Here is a 22173-nt window from a genome sequence, read left to right on the forward strand (position 1 = left end):
GCTTTTAATTATCTTCCGTTAAGAGAAATTGTAGTTAAAAATCAAAAGTTGATAATTTTATAAGCTAAATATTAGGCCTTCTTTATGAACACAACAGACTACCAAACCAAACCAAACCACTAATTTATTCCACTAATTGCGAGGTTCTGAATGAAGCTTTAGTTTATAGTTTCTATATTTTGGATACATTTGTACAGTAAAATTTGTTTATTTATATTAATTTTCTAAGAAATATTATGTAAAATACTATTATGACGATTAAAAGAAATACATTAAACAATCTCTTTCTTTATATCCTTAACTTTTTCTACACCCCCCGTACGAAGGAGCTTAAAAAGGATAATAGTCTACGTCACCGCGGTCACGTTTTTTAGCATTTGGCGCATGCTCCCGCTCAAAAACTCCTTGCTAACGGCAGCGACGCTAGCAGGAACATCGACGACGCCGCAAGCATAGTCCTGCAGGTAACCTGGGGCTGCACAGCACAGCATAACAGCATTCAGTGCGTGAAAACCTCACATACGAAGATATAGAAAGTCCACACATCGAAAAACATCGTTGGTTTTGTATTTCTCGCTTCCGCTGGTCCGGAAAAATAAAATAAAGACTGGGGATAATCGGATAGTAGTTAGATTTGACGGTTTATGGCATTTTCGAGGGTGAGTTTCGAGTAGAAATGACTTCACGGATGCGCTATTTAGACTATTTATTATTCCTGTGATTATATTGTATTGTGGTTCGGTATTAGAGTAAAAGAAAACGGTGTGATTGGATTCGTATTAATTTTGAGGTATGTAGCTTTTATTTAAGAGTTTTTTATCTATATTTTATTATGTGTTTCAAACAGAAAATATAAAAGTAATAAATATGCTAACTCAATTAATTTATTTTATACTATAGCTTTTGTTTATTTATTTTTGTTATTATTACTATCAATGTTGTTTTTAAAAAACGTCTTTTAACTAGAATGACCGTCAATGCTATTTAGATAATAATATGTAAATTAGTCCTATGCCTTAGGAAATAGCATTAGGAAATAGTAATAGGAAGATCTAAACATGCAATAATTTCGATACTGTTATTTTTAGATACAGGGCACTGCAAGTGTTCTAAAACTGCTCCATATCAATTTTAAACTCGCAAATTATTGTACAGGGTGGGTGAGTGTTAAATAAGTGCAAATATTTCCACGGGTGGCAGATCTCGATAAAAGAAACATATTTCTTCTTTACAGTTTTTCAAATAAGTCCAAAATAACAGAGTTATTTTACTTTGAAAATTTCCAAAAAAATGATTACTTGCTTAAATTTTGGGAACCAATGGATCTTTTCTAGGTTTTCTTTCTTGTATATTTAATCTAATACCTAGCCATATTATGAAGAAATTATGTTTTTCTTAACTAAAAACTAAAAAAACATTTTTTTTCCAAAATTCCAAATTTTCAGAATTTTTTTTTGCGGAAATAACCTCATATTCGTGTTTCACCCTGTATACTTATACAGGGTGAATCTTTTATTATCATAAAATACTTATTTTATGATAATAAAATAATGAAACTAAATTAAACTAAACTAAATTGCTTGGGTGTATCAACACTAAATGTTTTTCTGATATTTCTAATAGTATACCGAATATTTTATACAGGGTGAGCTTTAAATAAGTGAACATATTTTAGAAGTGATATATTTCGATTCCAATAACACGACTTATGAGTTGAAAATTTTATGTTTTTCGAAACATTTTTTTTTCAATTTTAGTTGAAAAACATAATATTTTGATAATACGGCAACATAGGTAATAAATTAAATTTAGAGAATGGAAAACACAGAAAAGATACAGTGGTTTTCAAAATTTAAGTAAAAAATATTTTTTTTAATTTGCAAAGTAAGTAAATTTGGCTATTTTGAACCTATTTTAAAAGCGGTAAAGAAAAAAATGTTTCTTTTATCGAGATCTACTAGCACTGTGTAAATATGTGCACTTATTTAAGGCTCACTCTGTATAATAAAACAACGAAGTTATTATGTATTTTTATTCCTATACCTAAAATCTATATTTATTGAATCATTTTTTAAATTTAAAATGAGGATTTAAATATTAAAAAATTGATTTTTTATATATTTTCAAACTGTATCACATTTTTGCGGGTAGTGGATTATAATACATGCATGGATTATATTTATTATTAAACTAAATTATATTGAAAACTTAAGTCCAGTAAAATGCCTTATAAAATGCAACATAATAATATTCATTAAAATTTTATCAATATCGAGAAATCAATTAAAAACTTTAATATGGAAATATGTTATGCAAGTATTATTTTTAACATAGGCTTTATTTTTTAACTTATTTATATATTATTCTTACAATTTTATAACTTTTTTCCTAAAAAAAATATATACAGTTCATACCAAATAACATTTTAATCACGTGATGAAGCTTGACCGGCACAGCGTTGCCCACTTTTATATGTTTTCTTTTAATCAAAATATTTTAGGAAATATTAAGAATAAAATATTAGAAATATTAGGAATATTATTTTTTACAGTTGGCCTTAAGATGGTTCTAATTTATTTTTATATTGAGTAAAGATGATTTTTAAAAGACGTTTTTTCTATATTTAGTGTTAGTGTTTGAGAAGTTTTACGTCAATTTTTAGTAAATCACATCTAGGATTGACCTCGCCAAAATTATTATCGGTTGTGATTCCCCAGCTGTCTTTGATGCCATTTTTTTTATAATACGGTACTAGTAGTTTTCGTAATAAAATATAAGTAGATAATGTAATTAAAATATATATCAGGTATACATTCTACAGTGTGTTCAAAATAAATTTATTATAAACAGGGTGCGTCTCAAAAGTCGTTCCCCAATAATTTTTTTATTTTTTCAGATTAAAAAACGAAATTTGGTATGTTAGTATATGACATAAATTAGGACTGATTGACGTATTCTATTGTTTTTGGTCACTTCCTGTTTCACCGGAAATGATTACAACTTTTGATTTTTAAATGGCACCCTCGGTATATTTCTACTTTATTCGATAGAAAATGACACTCTGAATATAATGATATATCATATGTCAACTTTTGACATTTTCGCATATGGATTATTTTAAATTATAACATGCGGTCTATAACGACAATTTGACTCGAAATACCAAGTGTGTGGTACCAAATTATTCATAAAAAAATGCTTCCTCCAAATTTGCTAATGAGCCACCTTTGTTCCATTTGAAAAAATTGAGATATTATTAAAAATCCGATTTGGGCATCTTTTAACCGACCAGGAAAAGACACGAAAAATATTAGATGATCAAAACTATTTTTCCAAGGCCACTTGATTAAAATTAGTGTTTTTAACACAGCCATGGCACTCTAGATTGAAATTTAAAATACGATTTGTTTGTAAAGGAAAATGTCAAAAGTTAACATATAATATGTCATTCTATTCAGAGTGTCATTTTCTATCGAATAAAGTAGAAATATACCGAGGGTGCCATTTAAAAATCAAAAGTTGTAGTAATTTCCGGTGAAACAGGAAGTGGCCAAAAACAATTGAATACGTCAATCAATCCTAATTTATGTCATATACTAACATAACAAATCGCGTTTTTTATCTGAAATAATAAAAAAGTTATAGGGGTGAGCCACTTTCGAGACGCACCCGGTATATTTTAAATTAAAAAATTTCAATTCTTTAAAATGAACATCTTATTTAAAATACTTATACTTTTTGATGAGTCTTATTATTTAAAATAAAAATAATTTCTTGTTAGTAATTATTTTTGAAGTGCAATGCAATTAAAAATTATTTTGCCCTTTAATTTTATTATCCCTTTCTCCTTAAAATGGGGGAGGATATTTTTAGAAATATATCTCTCTTAAAAAGGGTGCCGTATTTGAATTTCTAATCTCATTATTAAAATAAGTCCTGAACCGTTTGCATAAGTACTTACTGGAAATGTATTCGTCTTTTTTTATTTATTTCCGTTTACTTCCCTACCATTCTACGGGCCAAATGAATATGAAATTACTTCTTTGGTAGAACCAATATGGGGGCAGGGATTGTTTTATATCAACGTTTAATACAGGGTGAGTTTCTTACGATGTTTTCTATGGGTATCTCGGAAACTACTGGAGATAGAGAGTCGGTTTAATGGGGACAGAACTGCAGTTTTCGGGGGTCATAAAAATGCGCCTTTCAGATTTTTGAAGAAGTTCATGGCTTACTAGATATTTCGAAAAAAACAAATTTTGGCTATTTTAAAAATAGTCCCTAATTCCATTATAATCTATTTTAGACCATAAATTTTCAGATAAAAGTTGTAGATGATCACATCCCTAATGAGATTGTGTTCTCCGATTTTTTCTAAAGCCTGTCTTTTTTGACATATGGCATAAACATATATTTTTTTAAATGGAAACCATAGTTGGCCATGACTTCATAAAAAGCGCCATTTTTTAAGCTTTTCAGCGATATAAGCCATAATATGTTTCTTTCACAAAATTACTGAGTTATAGCCAATTCTTATCTTTCTTGACTAATTTCACTTAGTTAGCCATGGAAACAAGTTCAATCGACGTTGCTCTCAGAAATGTGAAATTGTCACATCCAATCTTTGTAAATTAAAATAAACAAAAATTGTAAATAAGAGTTTTTCAAATGAAGAAAAGCATGTAAGATTATTTGTTCAACTTTTCTTTGTCATACAGTTTCGAGGATACGTTGAACGGGGAACGTTACTTACGTTTTTTAGAGAACGGTTTTCAAGACATGTTAGAAAAGTTAAATTTCTCGCGCATTAATAGAGTGGTTCCAACATGACTTTCATTATGACACACTTTCATTATGACACACCATCATAATTATGTAGACTCATGGATAGAAAGAGGTGCATGAGGGAAATTGCATGGGTCTCCTCGGTTACCTGACCTATCCATTTTTAGTATGGTTAACAACAAGGTTTACAAAGAACTTATGAATTAAGAGAGGCACTCGAAGAGACGGCACAGGAGCAGTTTAATTAAGTCGACCGGCCGTTCTGTGAGAATAGCTAGAAATTCAGTTTTAAAAAGATGCTTATTTAAAAAGATGATTTATGTACTCAAAACAATTGCAGATTTTTTGAACATTTTCTAATATAACTTAAAGTGTATGTAGTGATATTATTTTTTAAATAATTTTATAAATTGTAAAGAGCTGTTTAATAATATATTTTGTCTTTTTATAAGTTATAAATCATAACAAAATTGAAAACTGTTCTCTAAAAAACGTAAGTAACTTTTAGCGGTCAACGTATCCTGGAAACTGTATGGCCAAGAAAAGTTGAGAAAAAATCGGCGAACACAATCTCATTAGAAATATGATTATCTACAACTTCTATCTGAACACTTTTTGTCTAAAATAGATTATAATGGAATTAGGGACAGTTTTTAAAATAGTCAAAATTTGTTTTCGAAATATCTAGATCGAAATATCTAGTAAGCCATGAACATTTTCAAAAATCTGAAAGGCGCTTATTTATGACTCCACAAAACTGCAATTCTTTCTCCATTTAACCGATTCTCTATCTCCAGTAGTTCCCGAGATGCCCATAGAGAACATCGTAGGAAACACCCTGTATATACGAGATAAGGCTGTTTTAAAACCGATTTGAATTTTTGAAAAATTAATTAATTAATTTATTGTAAATCGACAATTGTTAATCAACAAATTTATTGAAATTATTTATTAATAAAAATATAGAAAGAGCTACTAAAACAGTTAAGTAAAATCGTATTTTTTATATACCGGGTGCGTCTCAAAAGTGACTCACCCCTATAACTGTTTTATTTTTTTTAGATAAAAAACGAGATTTGGTATTTTAGTTGATGACATAAATTTGGATTGATTGACATATTCAATTGTTTTCATCGGAAATTACTTCCTGTTTCATCGGAAATTACTACAACTTTTGATTTTTAAATGGCACGCTCGGTAAATTTTTACTTTATTCGATAGAAAATGACATTCTAAATAGAATGACATATGTCAACTTTTGACTTTTTCACTTAAAAAATCGTATTTTAAATTTTATTCTAGCTGTGTTCCATGGCTGTGTTAAAAGCACTAATTTTTAGTGAAGGAGCTTTGGAAAAATAGATTTGATCGTCGAATGTTTTTCGTGTCTTGTCCTGGTCGGTTAAAATTATTTAAATAATAATTATTTAATTTATAATCATATCTCAATATTTTCAAATTGAACAAGGGTGGCTCATTAGCTTACTTGGAAAAATAATTTTTTTTACGAATAATTTGATACCACACACTTGGTATTTCAAGTCAAATTGTCGTTTTGAACCGCATGTTATAATTTCAAATGTCTTTTGAAAATGTCAAAAGTTGATATATGATATGTCATTCTATTCAGAGTGTCCTTTTGTATCGAAAAAAATAAAAAATACCGAGGGTGTTATTTAAAAATCAAAAGTTGTAGTTATTTCCGGTGAAACAGGGAGTGTCCGAAAAGAATTGAATAGAATTCTACATAAACTGCATTATTTTTTTGAGAATTTTATAAGGAACACAAAAATGGTAAAAGAAATAGGGGTTGCCATTTAAAATTTTTGGGGTAGGTGCCCTGGGGGTCAAAAGTTTGAAGGTAACACGACAACAAATGCCTCAAAAATTGTACCCCTTGATATGTAAATTGACGTATTTCGCCAAATTTTTATACTATCATCGGTAGAGGTAATATTAAATACTGTTCGATTTCAAAATGTCACCCTGTATATGTAGATGAGATGCACCCTTTTTGAGACTCGCACCCGGTATAGTAAATAGGTGCAGGGTAAATCTTAAATACCTAAATGCAAATATTTTATGGGTAGTATATTTAGATCTCAGAAACACGTTATGAGTTTTTTAGCGTATACATTTCTTTGAAAATTTCGAATTTTTAAAATTTTTTAATTAAAAAACATAATTTCTTCATAATATGGCAGCATAGGTAGTAAATAGTGGTTCTCAAAATTTAGGAAAAAAATATTTTTTTTTGGAAATTTTGGAAACTAAAATAACTCGGTTATGTTGGACTTATTTGAAAAATAGGAATGAGAAAAAATGTTTCTTTTATCGAGATCTACCAGCCCTGGAAATATTTGCACTTATTTAAGACTCAAGACTCACTCTGTATAATTACACTCAGGTTCAAAAAAACCCAACGGAAAAATTTTTCGTCAAATTTAAGGTGTTTTATTTTTTTATTTTATACCTATTTTTATGATTTCTTTTAGTATCTGCATATATCATTCCGTCAGCTCAGATTTTTATAAACTTTAATGTTTGGCTTTTGGCTTATTATACAGGGTTAATCGTAGAGTTGCTTTTTACCTTTACTTTAAAACACCGCAAATTTTTCTGTTCATTATTTTTCGGTCAGAATTGTCTCCTGAGGATTTTGTTTTTTGGCTCATGTCAACACATGCCTTGGTTAATTTTTAAGAGCGAAATGAACTTGTCACCCACAATTTGCATTTTTTCATACTTCTTTAATAAGTATAAATTACTATTTTTTTCATAGAATATAACCCCGGATCTGTTTTATATTGTTTACATAATTATCGAGTTAAACAAAGATACGTATCCAAATTTATAATCTAAAAATAAAAATAATTTACCTTGGAAAAAATTAAAACAAAAACCTTATCTATTAAGTAACTTTCTAGATATTTTAGATTAGAATATACACAGTGTTTCGGAATAAGTAGCCGGTATTTCACAGGATGATTTTTCAAGTATTTTTAAGGTCAACAGCTCAGCATATAAACAAGTGTTCTAAAATGTTTCATTTTACAGATACAGGGTGTCAAAGATTTAAGAAAAAAAAATTTTTTTTTTCATAGTACCTTTGAAGCCTATTCTGATATTTTTATGAAATTTGGTACACGTATTTTCATTATTAACAATAATAACATTTTTGGAAAAAAAATTCTCAAATTTTCACCAGTGCTACGGATTAGTACTGAATATTTTTGAAGAAAAAAATTGTACACTGCGATTTTTCTTCAAAAGATATTTTCAGAATCTTCAAAGATTTTAAAACAAATTATGTTTCTAAGCTTTTTTTGTTAGACGGTTTACAGTAGTGATGGGAAAAATCGATTAATTTCAATAATCGAGTACTCGAGTTTCAAGCGATTCGTATTTAAAAATGCGTTTTTTCGCCCATCGCTTATTGTAAGTACTCGTTAACGCCAAGCGCCAAGCAGTAAGTTGCGTGCGCAGGGCACATATTCTTCCGGTGATGAATGGCAAGTAGCAAGCGACGAGCGATTCGCTTGATCGGATCGCTTGATTTAGTTTATTTCAAAGCATTGCCGATGTAGGTCGTAAAATTTTGTCCCTCAGATATGCAACGGATAACGTCGTATAAATTTGCTACCTGTAATGTTTGTTGAAAATTCGCTCGGCTTTTTATTGAGTATGTCACATTAAAATCGGATTTCAATTTATTTCATTCTAGGATCGCTTGCGTTCATCGCTCGTAAGTCGCCACATGCTTCGCTCGTTCATAATCGAGCGATATGGGTTATTTCAATAATCGAGTACTCGAGCGAATTTTTGCTCGAGTTATCCCATCACTAGTTTACAGTACACAGAGAGCAAACAAAAAATGTGTTGAATCGTGTGTCCGATTCTCTAAAAAGAATTGTAATGCCCATCACTATTACAGAGGTTAATAATTATTGCACCAAATTATTGTAATAGTTACCTACTATAATAATTAAAATAAACCTGCCGAACCTGCGGGTATTAACATACATTTGCAATTTTATATAATTATATTGGTTAAAATCTAAATTAAATGTATATAACACAAAACGTGAATTCTATTACGCTACTTATCATTGTCAACAATAAATTTCTACACTTATTAACTTAACATTTAGCATTGTTTGAACAGTTTATATTTAGCAGAAAATATCATATATTATCACTATCAATATAATATGAACTGGTTTTCAATTATTTCTATTATTAATATCTATCCTAACTGTTAGTAAGTATAGTTATTTACTTGACAACCATATAATTTGTTATATCGACATTATCAAATTTTTAAAATATTAAAAGTGTCACACTTATTTTATTTTAACTTCACTTATTCATTTCCTCACTTGTCTTCTCTTATTTCTTTAGATTCAGGTTGTTTTGAAGTTTTTTTTATGTTCTGATGGGATACCAGTGTTTCTGAAAACAATTTGGTGTTATTTGTTACTAGGGTTTCCAAACTAGGATCCCGAAATCCCGGGATCCCTGTGTATTTAAAGCTGACGTCGAATATACCGGGTGCGTCTCGAAAGTGGCTCACCCCTATACATTTCTTTTTTCAGATAAAAAAACAAGATTTGGTATGATGTCAATATATGATATAAATATATATTTGGTATATGACATAACTTAGGATTGATTGACGAATTCAACTGTTTTTGGCCACTTTCTGTTTCACCGGAAATGACTTCAACTTTTGATTTTTAAATGGCACCCTCGATATTTTTACTTTATACGATAGAAAATTACACTCTGATTAGAATGACATATCATAAGTCAAGTTTTCACATTTTCGCTTTAAAATTAATCGTATTTTAAATTTCAATCTAGAGTGGGAAAAATAGATTTGATCATCTAATGTCTTTCGTGTCTTCTCCTGGCCGGTTATAAGATATCTAAATCGTATTATTAATCATATTTCAATTTTTTCAAATGAAATGAGGGTGGTTCATTAGCATATTTCGAAAAGGCATTTTTTTAGGAATAATTTGGTACTACATACTTCGTATTTCGAGTCAAATTGTCGTTATGAATCGCATGTTACTACAAATAAACCATATTCGAAAATGTCAAAAGTTGACATATGATATGTCATTCTATTCAGAGTGTCATTTTCTATCGTATAAAGTAGAAATATACCCAGAGTGCCATTTAAAAATCAAAAGTTGTAGTCATTTCCGGTGAAACAGGAAGTGACTAAAAACAACTGAATACGTCAATCAATCCCAATTTATGTCATATACTAACGTACCAAATTTCGTTTTTCTATCTAAAAAAATAAAAAAGTTATAGGGGTAAGCCAATTTTGGGACGCCACCCGGTATACTTATAGATTTTATTACATTTATTATCATTTTTTTCTTTTTTGCATCTTATTACATTTTTTTTAATTCTTAAATAAGAAATTAAAAGCATTAAAATAATAATGAAAAGCAAAATTTAACTGTCTATCGCCCGGAAGTCTCCAAAGTAATTTTAGAGACGCTGTCTGAATTTCAAAAATTAATTAACAATGTTGATGCAGGAAATATTTTAATACCGCAGGAAGCAGAACCTTTTTAGGTGAAGTACAGTTTCTATTTTTTACTGTTACGAATAATAAAAATTTAAAAAAGTTTATACTTTTTGTAATTTCCTACTTTTAAGTGATATTTTCTTATTAAAACTACTGACTAAAACTTCGGTACATTAAAATTTCTCATCACTCAAACCTAACCTGCGCTATGCTGGGGATACAGTAGTGTTTGCCGATACCATTGAAGGGTTTCAGAATCTGATGAATAATGTAACAGAACCTAGTACGAAGTATGGACTCTCGACATAAATACAACACTGAGAGAAAAAGCGTAAAATCAAAAAAAAAATGCTAATTAATCAAATAAAATCAAACATATTTTGGCCTCATTAATGGTCATAATTGAATTAATAAGACATCTATTGATTTTATGAATATACTCGTACATATGAAACATGCATGATAGTTAGTTGTAGTTAGTGGTATATCAGATTTAAAATAAAAATGCTGCCTGTTTGATTTAAAGAAATATATATTTGTTTATTAGCGTTTTCCTTTCGTTTTACAAATACAGTCCTTTTATTTCAAGCCTTTCTCTTTATATTTTGAAGTTCAATGCTTAATGATTTATGAATATGTCACTTTGTTTAAAGTCGTGTTTCAGTCGATTTTAATCGAATAGGATCAGTACTAACAGCACTTTCAGATGGAGCGGAGCGTCCGCGACGGACCGTCCGCTACTTCTAGCAAGTACCATGAGTTTATATGAACAATTTCACATGGGCGCGTATGCTTCGTCCGACGGAGTTCGTCAGACGGCTATCTTGAAAAAACACGACGGACGGTCCGTCGCGGACGGCCCGCTCCATCTGAAAGCGCTGTAACAATTTAAATGAAATAAATATCAAATTTATTAGTAAAATAACTTTATTTCTTTTTTTTTTGGTGATAAGTAGGTGAATACAATTATTGTATTGAATGTCTTCTAAAGTAAAAAAGTATAGGGGTATCCCGGTAAATTTTGTCTAGTAACGAACGGTTTTTGTAGTGTCCTGGAATTGATCTGCCTTTATAAGATTCCTTCATAGCTCACAGAGATTCTAAAAAAAAACAACCTTTAATTAAATATATGACATACTTTTCTCCATCTTAAAACTGGAGTTAACCTGAAACAGACAATTTTTCTATACAGAATATACCGTATGATCGAAAAAAAAAACGGCGTCCAGTTGGCTGGGAAATGACAATCGCTGACATTTCCCGTATAATTTTACATATAAAATGACAGTGATCTTCATTTCATAGCCATCGCTGACGCCGTTTTTATTCGATCATACGGTACATGATTATTGGTACGAACTGTAGTAAGTTCCACTTTTTTAACAATTTTGCTAGCTTGACTTCGTTTTGCAAAATTGAATTGTTGAACCCGTCCAGCGTTAAATTCAAAATCACAATGCCCTCGGCCCGGCATCATTTCTATCACTTTTAAAGAGAACCTTTGGCTGCCATAATGCTACTGAAATAATATTAACGTTTGATCATTCTAAACAACTACTAAAACTGCAACACATTACCTGTAAACGATACAATTCTCCATTTTGTCACTAACAACTGTCATTCACAATAAATACCATTGTACTATTCAAAATAATGAAACGCAACAAAAATTATACAACAATGTGTGGCTGATGGGGCTTATCCCGTCAATCCTGCCACACACCATCTTTCGTGGTCCACCTCGAATGCATGACTTTCTATTGGAACATATTAATCACGTGGCAAAAGCCTACTAGAAATGTATTTAAATTGTTAGCAATTCTTATAGAAATAAAATAATCTCGTGCTTAAAATAAATTTATTATAAGGACGTATTGGAATAAATAGACAAGCAACACTTTTCAAAAATAACAAGGCAATGCCAGTTTATTTTGAACGTGGTTCTTTTAAAACATATAGGTTAATGATTACTTTAAATGAACTAAATATTAGATGTCCGATAAAATGGCATTCACTTTATTTCGAATGATTTAATTTTTATTATGTATACAGGGTGTTTCAAAACAAATGCGACAAACTTCAGGGGGTGATTCCTTGTTCAAAATAAAGGGTAGTTTGCTTCATAAACGTTGGGTCAAAAGTCAACCATTAGGGCGATATCAGGCGATATCGCGGTACAAAGATGGCGGAAAAATAATGTTCTTATTTTTTATCTTGAAAACGAAAAGAGATAGACTAATGAAATTTTATGGAAGCATTACTGTTATGAAAACACACTTTCTGGTAATTTTTTCACTTTTTTAAAATGAGTGGAAGGGGTTGAAATAAACTACCCCTATCATTCTTGTTAACGAAATTTAAAGAAAAATCTTATCGAACACATGCAAAAAAATTAATTTGGATAGTTTAGTTTGTTTAGAAACTTTTTTACCTCTTGTATTTTTTTTATAAAACTCACCGATTTGAAATTAAAAAATAAAATGTTAAGCATTACACGTCAGGACTAAAAATATTTTTAGATTAAGAATCTAGTGATAATAATGATAATAATAATAATCTAGATAATAACGTACTGCAGTAGGGTAATGTCAAATAAAACAATATTAGAAACATCCTAAAAACACACAGCGGCCGACTAGATTTTTTCCTAAAAAAATTACAGCTGCCCACTAGCTTTATCTAAAAATGTTTTTTGTCCTGACATGTAATGCTTTACATTTTATTTTTTAATTTCAAATCGGTGAGTTTTATCAAAAAAACACAAGAGATAAAAAAGTTTCTAAATAAACTAAACTATCAAAATTAATTTTTTTTGCATGTGTTTGATAAGATTTTTCTTTAAATTTTATTAACAGGAATGATAGGGGTAGTTTATTTCAACCCCTTCCACTCATTTTAAAAAAGTAAAAAAATTACCAGAAAGTGTGTTTTCATAACAGTAATGCTTCCGCAAAATTTCATTAGTCTATCTCTTTTCGTTTTCAAGATAAAAAATAAAAACATTATTTTTCCGCCATCTTTGTACCGCGATATCTTCCTAATGGTTGACTTTTGACCCAACGTTTATAAAGCAAACTACCCTTTATTTTGAACAAGGAATCACCCCCTGAAGTTTTTCGCATTTGTTTTGAAACACCCTGTATAAAACAATATTATATTAGCAGCAATCGTTTATGAAATTATGAAACAAATAATTAGGTAAATCGAATTCCATAGAACGAGTTAATTATTTTAACGTGATTTATTGTGCATTTTACAATACATTTTTTTCTGAGTGAAGTAAAATCAAATTCACGGTCATCAGCAAGAACAAGATTACGGGAGTTCACTTGTACATGCACATAAACCAATCGAGAATTGAGCGATTCTCACAATATACTTACCTGGGCACTATGATTAATGAATCGTGGGACAACTCGCAAGAAGTCAAGTGCAGAATTGGAAAAGTTAAAAGCGCTTTCTTAACCATGAACGCAGTCTTTAAAAACCATGACCTAATTCTACTAGAAATAAAGACAAGACTCCTAAAATGCTGTGTCTACTGGGTTCTCCTGTACGGCGTAGAGATCTGGACCCTAAAGGAGGACACCATATCAAAACTTTAAGCCTTCGAACTCCGTCTATACAGGAGAATCCTGAGAATACCGTGGACGGATAAAGGTCACAAACAGGTCGAGGTCTTGAGACGAATGAAAACAACCCCGGAGCAATCTCGTTTTTTTATCTGAAAAAAAAAGTTATACGGGTGCGCCACTTTTGAGATGCACCCGGTATAAAGTAAAATTCTGGGCTAAATGAGTAATTCATTAAATTTCCTAATATTAATCATTTTCAACAAGATATAAATTTAGGAGGTAATAAATATAAATTATATTGTTTTTTATTGTTTAGCACTGAATTTATTCTTTAACCTTTTTTTGATAAATTTTTCGTTGAAATATTTGAAAAAAGAAAGTCTTAATGAGATTTTGATGTATGTTTTTCAAACTTCCGGCTGAAGATTTACGAGATGGAAAGTTTTTACGTCGAGGTGATGAGAATAATAACATTTTCAGGGATGCAAGGGATACAATATGAATACAAAAAAAGGTAGAGGAAGTATTTTTATGAGTGGGAAAAGCTTTTGAATAATTTTCATTCTTTTTGTATTTTGTAATTCCTTTTTATACCCTCTTAAGCTTAAGTACTTAACTATTGTACCGGGTGTCCCACTAAGAATAGCTCTCGGCTGTATCTCGGAAAGTGGCTTAGAGGTAGGGTTTAGGGAAAAAAATATTTATAACTAAACGAGCTATAAGAAATTGCTGGAAATTATTTTCAAGTTTGTAAAATGGCCGCTAGGGGGCGCATCTGCTATGAAAAATAAGAAAATAGTAATTTTTACAGAATTTTGACCCAGATAATAGCTTATTTATATACCGGGTGCGTCTCAAAAGTGGCTCACCTCTATAACTTTTTTAATTTTTTAGTTGAAAAAACGAGATTTGGTATGTGAGTATATGACATAAATTAGGATTGATTGACATATTCAATTGTTTTTGGTCACTTCCGGTTTCACCGGAAATGACTACAACTTTTGATTTTTAATGGCACCCCCGGTATTTTATTACTTTATTCGATAGAAAATGTCACTCTGAATAGAATGACATATCATATGTCAACTTTTGACATTTTCGCATATGGTTCTATTTGAAAAAATTGAGATATGATTAAAAATACGATTTGAGCATTTTCTAACTGGCCAGGACAAGACACTAAAAACATTAGACGATCAAACCTATTTTTCCAAGGCTCCTTAATGAAGAATCAGTGTTTTTAACATAACCGTGGCACTCTAGATTGAATTTTAAAATACTATTTTTTATTAAGCGAGAATTTTAAAATTTGACATATGATATGTCATTATATTCAGAATGTCATTTTCTATTGAATCAAGTAAAAAAATACCCAGGGTGCCATTTAAAAATCAAAAGTTGTAGTCTTTTCCGGTGCAACAGGAAGTGGCCAAAAACAACTGAATACACCAATCAATCCTAATTTATGTTATATACTAACATACCAATCTCGTTTATTTATCTGAAAAAATTAAAAAGTTATAGGGGTGAGCCACTTTTGAGACGCACCCGGTGTAGCTTAGCAGCGTTTTTTATATTTTATTTGCTTTTTCAAAATGTCTTTATTATTTGAAGTAGTTGAAGTTTTTGTCATTTTGAAAAAGCAATCAAAAGATAAAAAGACTATCAAAATGTTGATCTAATAATAATTTGACGTTTATACTATTACGTCAACAGCAACTTTTTTCCAAAGCCCACCATGTCGATTTCAAAATAAACGAACACTGAATCATCGTTTCTTGTTCACTGTTATTAATATCTTAATTATTAGATATTAATACATCTGGTATAATGGTATTCTGGTATTTCGTCGATTTCAAAATAAACTAACTGTTTATATCTTATTTTTTTGATAGAATGGGCATAATCAAGAGGGCTACTGATACCGTGTTGGAAAAATAAGGTAATTAAGGGCATATTTTTTGGTACTTATTATAATTTTGCTAATATCTTCGGTTTGAAAGAAGATATGAAGACGCGGTTTTCGCTGACTTTTTAAGCTTTTACTATTCTTTACTACCAGCTAAAATTACATATACTATCATATTTAATTTTGTTGAAAAAACGCGCTATGTTTGTTAAATTGTAAGAAAGCGCCTCCTAGCGTCTACGTTCAAAACCTTAATATTATTATTTTTATGGTATACTATAGAGTAAGAAACGTTCTTTTAAACGAGCCCTCGTTTGTTGGATTCTGATCATCCAGTCCGGAGTTATTAACATTTAAATAAACATAGATCTAACCTTTCCCCACCACTTTATTTTAGCAGATAGGGGAAAATGAATCTAACAAAAAAAATCCAAAATTTACTGAAGATTATGAAGCTATTATTTATAGTACCCATTATCTAGGCAAAATTCTATAAAAATTCTATTTTCTTATTTTCCATAGCAGTTGCACCCTCTAGCGGCCGTTTTACAAACTTGAAAATAATTTCCAGCAAATTCTCATAGCCTCTTTTGTTAAAAATATTTTTTTTCCCTAGGCCCTACGGCTAATACTTTCCGAGATACAGCCAAGAGCTATTCTTAGTGGGACACCCTGTACATTATGATCTATACATTTCTCCATAGCATTAAATATTGTCCTATATTACATATTTTTAATAGTGTAAACAAGCAGGTTTAGTCGTGATTGACTAAGTTAAGAAAAAACTACTAATTTTAGGGAGGCATTTCAGGATTACAAGTCATAACCTATACATGCGAAACCTGGGCCCGTATTCTGTAACTTTGCCATAAAAACGGTATGCTTTCAAAGCGGTGAGCGCAAGTATTCGATCAGCGTAACGCAAGGCAGTCGATTTTGGTATTCTCGTTGCCATGCGAATCGTATTCTGGATACGCGTTGAGCACATATTGGCAACATCACAATTTCTAATGTAGGTAATAGCACAGATTATACAGATTATAATCTTTGTTTTTTCTTTATTGTTTTTCGTGGTTCCAATTTTCGGAATCGGGCACTAGTTAGGTGACTAGTTTGCGCATATAGCACGCCCACTTATGGCCTCTAAAATTGTGCAGAGCGCCTGACCGGCACAGGTATTAGAGAGATATCGGAAAACCGAATAGCGTCCAGTATTTACGTTACCTTATCATGGTTACGATATGCGCGAGTCAATTTTTAACGCAACACCCGCTAATAACGTTACCGCCTGACGTAATTTGCGGATCAATTACACCAAACGCTCTTTCTAAATAACCTCTGATAACGTTTAAAAATTGCTTAAATGGGCATGTGCGGGTATTTGACAACCGGAGCCGGCCGGCGAGATCTTTTATTTTAGGTTATGTTTGAATTGTTTTGAATTATTACTTTAGTTTTATTAGGTAATTTGATATTTAAGTAGCTGGGATTAGTTTTAATTAAATAAATATGGCCTAAAATATGGATTCCATCTCTTCCAATACTAAAGAACCTATAAAGAGTCTTAGGTTTACAGCAGATGACGACTTAGCCCTTCTAAGAGAATTTGTTGCTTGTTGCCCTAAACCTACTGGCAGACGTTGAACAATAAAGCACTGGAAATAAGCACTTTAGCCCTTAAAATACCTAGCGAACAAAACAATTTCAAAGTTTTAAATTCAAAGTTAGGTTAAGTTTAAATAGCGGACGCGACGCGATCAGAATTCTTTCCGATCCGATAACTATAAATGAAGAGAGTTAATACCACCTCACGTAAAGGAAATAACACCTGGCCTTATTAACGTCCATGCACGCTATTCGGTTTAGCGATATCTCTCTATTACGCTGTTTATTGTTATTTTACGCGAGTTTATTTTTGCGCACAGGAAATTTGACTCGTTTGCACATCGTCATAAAAAACAACTTTCGTACCACGAATTAGGGACAAGATTTTTATCTGTATACTTATAGGATACCTAATCTGTGGTAATAGTCAAAAGTTGATGAACTGGCGGATGTAACAATGAAAAATGTCAATGTTACGTGAATTTCATAACCTATTGTTGAGTTATGTGAAGCTATTTTCTATGGATATGTCATTATTCTTATTATACGAGGGAAGTGTTAAAGACGCTTCTCAGCATTTTCGATGTTTTGAACAATATTTATAGCTGCCAAGTCGTAAATTATCAATTACTTATTGAGGAATTTATAGAAGAAGTAGTAATTTTCACTAAAAAGCAAGTTAACGCACAAAATCACAATTTTTTAGATTTTCACTGACAGTTCGACAAGCAAAACAATCCTTTAAGGCAACTTTTTTCAAAGCGCTCAGCGCAATCAGTAAAGACGCATGGTACCCACGAGAAATTAAGAGACCTAGAGAAAGACCAAACCTGAGATGGGACCATGATATTAGGAAATTAGCAGGGATAACTTGGGCCCGCATAGCCAACAATAGACAACAATGGGCCCAACTGCAAAGAGAGTATCTAAACATGTGAGGGAGGCTACACCATAAAATGGAAATGGTTGAATAAGCTGAGAATGATGATGGTGATGATGATAAATTAAAAAATATTACCAAGTATCAATTTTAGCCGTAACACATATATTTTTTTTATTTAACCATAAAGATCAGTTCTCTAATAAGGTAAAAGTAAAATTATTTGTATAACTAAAATTTTATAAAATATAACATTGGAAATTTTAAAACTCCATTAATTACTCTTTACAAATATAAATATTTGATATTTTATTAATATTATAAACTTTGTTAATTAATATGGTTGATATTTAATTTATTATAATAGTACATTAATTATAAAATACCACAAAGGAAGATAAACAAAGAGTCGAGAATCGAGTTGTCGAGAGTTGAGTTGTTCAAAAGTAATTTAATATTATTATGTTATGGATTTTGGTTAGAATAAAATATTATAACTTTCAAACAATATTCAGGTCTCATTTGTAATAAAATGTGAACAAAGTTCTAATTGGTAATGTAATATTTCTTTCTTATTTTGTCTTATTTTGTTATTTACAGGGTGACCCTTCACTTCAATCGTTTTTTTTGAAAATATGATGGTAATAGTGGCACATTACATTAAACCTATTTTTATTGTTAAATAAGGCCATTCAAATATATCATACGATGAAAAAAAAAAAAAAAACGGCGTCAAAGACGGCTGGGGAATGACAATCGATAATAATTTTGGCGCTTAGACGTCGTTTACTTGGTCCGTACATTTCTCTATTTTTAATAGCGCTTACTGTCAGTTGGCCCTAAGAAGAAAGAAGGTTGTAATTTATTTTTATATTGAGTAAAAATGATTTTTAAATAGTGTAAGTAATTTAAAATTAGAGAAAATATAATTTTTCGGAAATAAAGTGTCTGGGAACGTTCTATCCTTTTTTAATCTTTCTATAAATTAGTGTTAATTTTTGACATCAAGAACGAAGTAGTTTTGAAGTTTTGTGTCAATTTTTTATAAATGACATCTAGAGAGGATTTATTATAAAAAGTTCGTAAATATTTATGTGTATTCTCTAATTATTGGTGGTAGTAGGACATTGAAGTATTGTTGTATACATAGGCCACAAGCAACAAGCAACAAACATCCAAGTAAATTCTCACGATTCTTTAGACTAACGAGCCGTAGAAACGAACGAGTCGCAGTGTGATCTGATTCAATTCTCACGAGTTTTTTTACGACTCGTTCGTTCAAATTTTGTGGATCCCTGTTGGCCATGATTCAATTGAACGAACCGTATTATAAGCAATGAATCAATTCTCACGATTCTTTGGACTAACGAGCCGTAGAAACGAACGAGTCGCATTATGATTCGATTCAATTCTTACGACTCTTTTTTACGACTCGTTTGTTCAAATTTATGGATCCGCGTTGGCCACGATTCAATTGAACGAACCGGATTATAAGCAATGAATCAATTCTCACTATTTTTTGGACTAACGAGCTGTAGAAACGAGCCAGTCGTATTATGATCCGATTCAATTTTTATGATTCTTTTTTACTACTCGTTCGTTCAAATTTATGGATCCGCGTTGGCCACGATTCAATTGAACGAACCGTATTATAAGCAATAATGAATCAATTTTTACTCTTCTTTGGACTAACGAGCTGTAGAAACGAGCCAGTCGCATTATGATCCGACTCAATTCTTATGATTCTTTTTTACGACTCGTTCGTTCAAATTTATGGATCCGCATTGGCCACGATTCAACTGAACGAACCGGATTATAAGCAATGAATCAATTCTCACGATTCTTTGGACTAACGAGCTGTAGAAACGAACAAGTCGCATTATGATCCGATTCAATTCTTACGACTCTTTTTAATGACTCGTTTCTTCAAATTTTATTGATCCGTGTTGGCCACGATTCAGTTGAGAGAACCGTATTCTAAGCGATGAATCGAATCTCATGATTCATTTTTAGTATTCGCTCAAATGAACGACTCGTTCAATGTTTGTCCACAATGATATAAATAACAAAAATTACATTTGAAAAAAATATAGAGTTCATAAGTGCTTGACGTAGATTATTAAAATTTTCTATTACAAAAGTAATTGATTTTTCCTCCATCTCGTAACTGCGTCGTCTTTATCTTTTGAAAATTAGAATTTAACAACTAAAAGGAATTACTTTGCTGTCGAAGATGGTAGAAGACAGGTAATAAGAGTTCATTAAAGATATTGCCCTTATTTTTGCCCTGTTTCTTCACTTTGACATTATTTTAATTAAAAAATATCACATACAGTTATTATTTTAATGCAGAATAAAGCTAGAATAAGAGTTTCAAAAGGATTTATCAGAAATAAAACGAGTCAAGGAAGATTTCAACAGACAGCGTAAAAAATGACCGAAAATACAATTTACTATTAAGCTAAATTGACAGACACAATTGTCACTGTCATGGACTCTTCAATCCCTTTCGTTGGAACACCTGTTATAAAATCTAGGGTTATAAAGTATTTTAAGTTTGTCTGGACGGGACCTACTTTGTATACGCGGAATCCGAACCGCGGTCCTCAACCACAAAATTTGTGTCTGCCTTACTGGAAAATGATTCTAACTTAGAGGCGCTATCTATTGTAGGGGGTTGGCATTAAAATAATAATAATAGCTCCCGTATATAGCGTTTAACGCCTTGGGAGTAGCAAGGTACAGCTTGCCATACTAGAGCCGTTCGGTATACAAGGAAGGTAATGTGGCTAGCACTACGCTTCAACCGCCTATTATTACCTCAGGAATGTGAATCCCAAGTATTAATTTAAGGCTGAGTCGACCTAGGTACCCAAACTATTTTTATTTTAATAAAAATAGTCGGCTGATGCAATGCCGGGTGTGAGATTCGAACCCACTACCTTGAGATTGGTAGACGAGAGCCTGTACCTCTACGCCACCGGGCACCTATGGCATTAAAATAAGGGCTTAATTATATTTTACCCAATATTAACATTATAATTCGAAGCATATTATGTGAAATAAAAATCAAACTTCTACACCTTGTATCTCCAAAACTAAGCATTTTTGGACATACATTTATACGAACTTTTTACTTATTTTTATCTGCAAAATATGCTGCCGAAGTTTCTGGAATACAGTTCGGAACCACACTGTATACAAAAAAAAATAGAAGCCAAATATGTAAACATCATTCATACTTTACATTATGGTTTATTTATTTGTATGGTACACTGATAGAAAGGTTTATTTATTTTTAATGAACGTGCTTAATTGTTAAGCCATGGCTGATTGAAATATGGCATAATCAACGTGTATTTATATTTAATATACCATGGATCAAAACGGAATTGTTTAATTATAAAACGAGTACTTGATTCAATAATAGCTAACTCGGGTTCCTTAGAAACAAACTTTGTATTAATATTAAATACATCTATATTTTCAACAAAATACTCTTTGTTTAAAATAATTATATCTTATAAGCCTATATTATAGGTTTTTCTAAGTTAATTTTAATTAAAACAATGTGTAAAATTTATTTAACAAAATATTTATTAAAATAGAATGTATAAAAAACACAGAGAACAGTAACTTTTACCTAAATTATCCTATAAGGTAATAAATACAAAACAAATGATATAACATTTAAAAAATATAAAAAACTAAAAATACATAAATTAAACCTGTATTGCCCTATATAGTTAACTTCCAAAATAGGATTAATCTCATCATAGATACCATTACTTTTTAAAAATATCTCGATCCCTGTCAACGTCATGGCCGCCGCCGTCGTTTGTAACTCGGAAGCCGAAGCTGCCGAAGTATC

General features: G+C 30.9%; 1 protein-coding gene across 2 annotated transcripts in view; it reads left to right on the forward strand.

Moving 5' to 3' along the window:
* Positions 1 to 474: 474 nt before the first annotated feature.
* The window catches only part of LOC115875850 (neuroglobin-like), a 126127-nt gene continuing 104428 nt past the window's right edge, over positions 475 to 22173 (forward strand). For both annotated transcript variants that reach the window (XM_030891383.1, XM_030891384.1), the window contains exon 1: positions 475 to 790. The gene's annotated coding sequence lies outside the window, so the exon portion shown is untranslated. The remainder of the gene's footprint in view (positions 791 to 22173) is intronic.

The sequence above is a fragment of the Sitophilus oryzae genome, unplaced genomic scaffold (genome assembly GCF_002938485.1).
Source record: "Sitophilus oryzae breed Bouriz unplaced genomic scaffold, Soryzae_2.0 scaffold_1396_pilon_pilon, whole genome shotgun sequence".
NCBI classification, from domain to species: Eukaryota; Metazoa; Arthropoda; class Insecta; order Coleoptera; family Curculionidae; genus Sitophilus; species Sitophilus oryzae.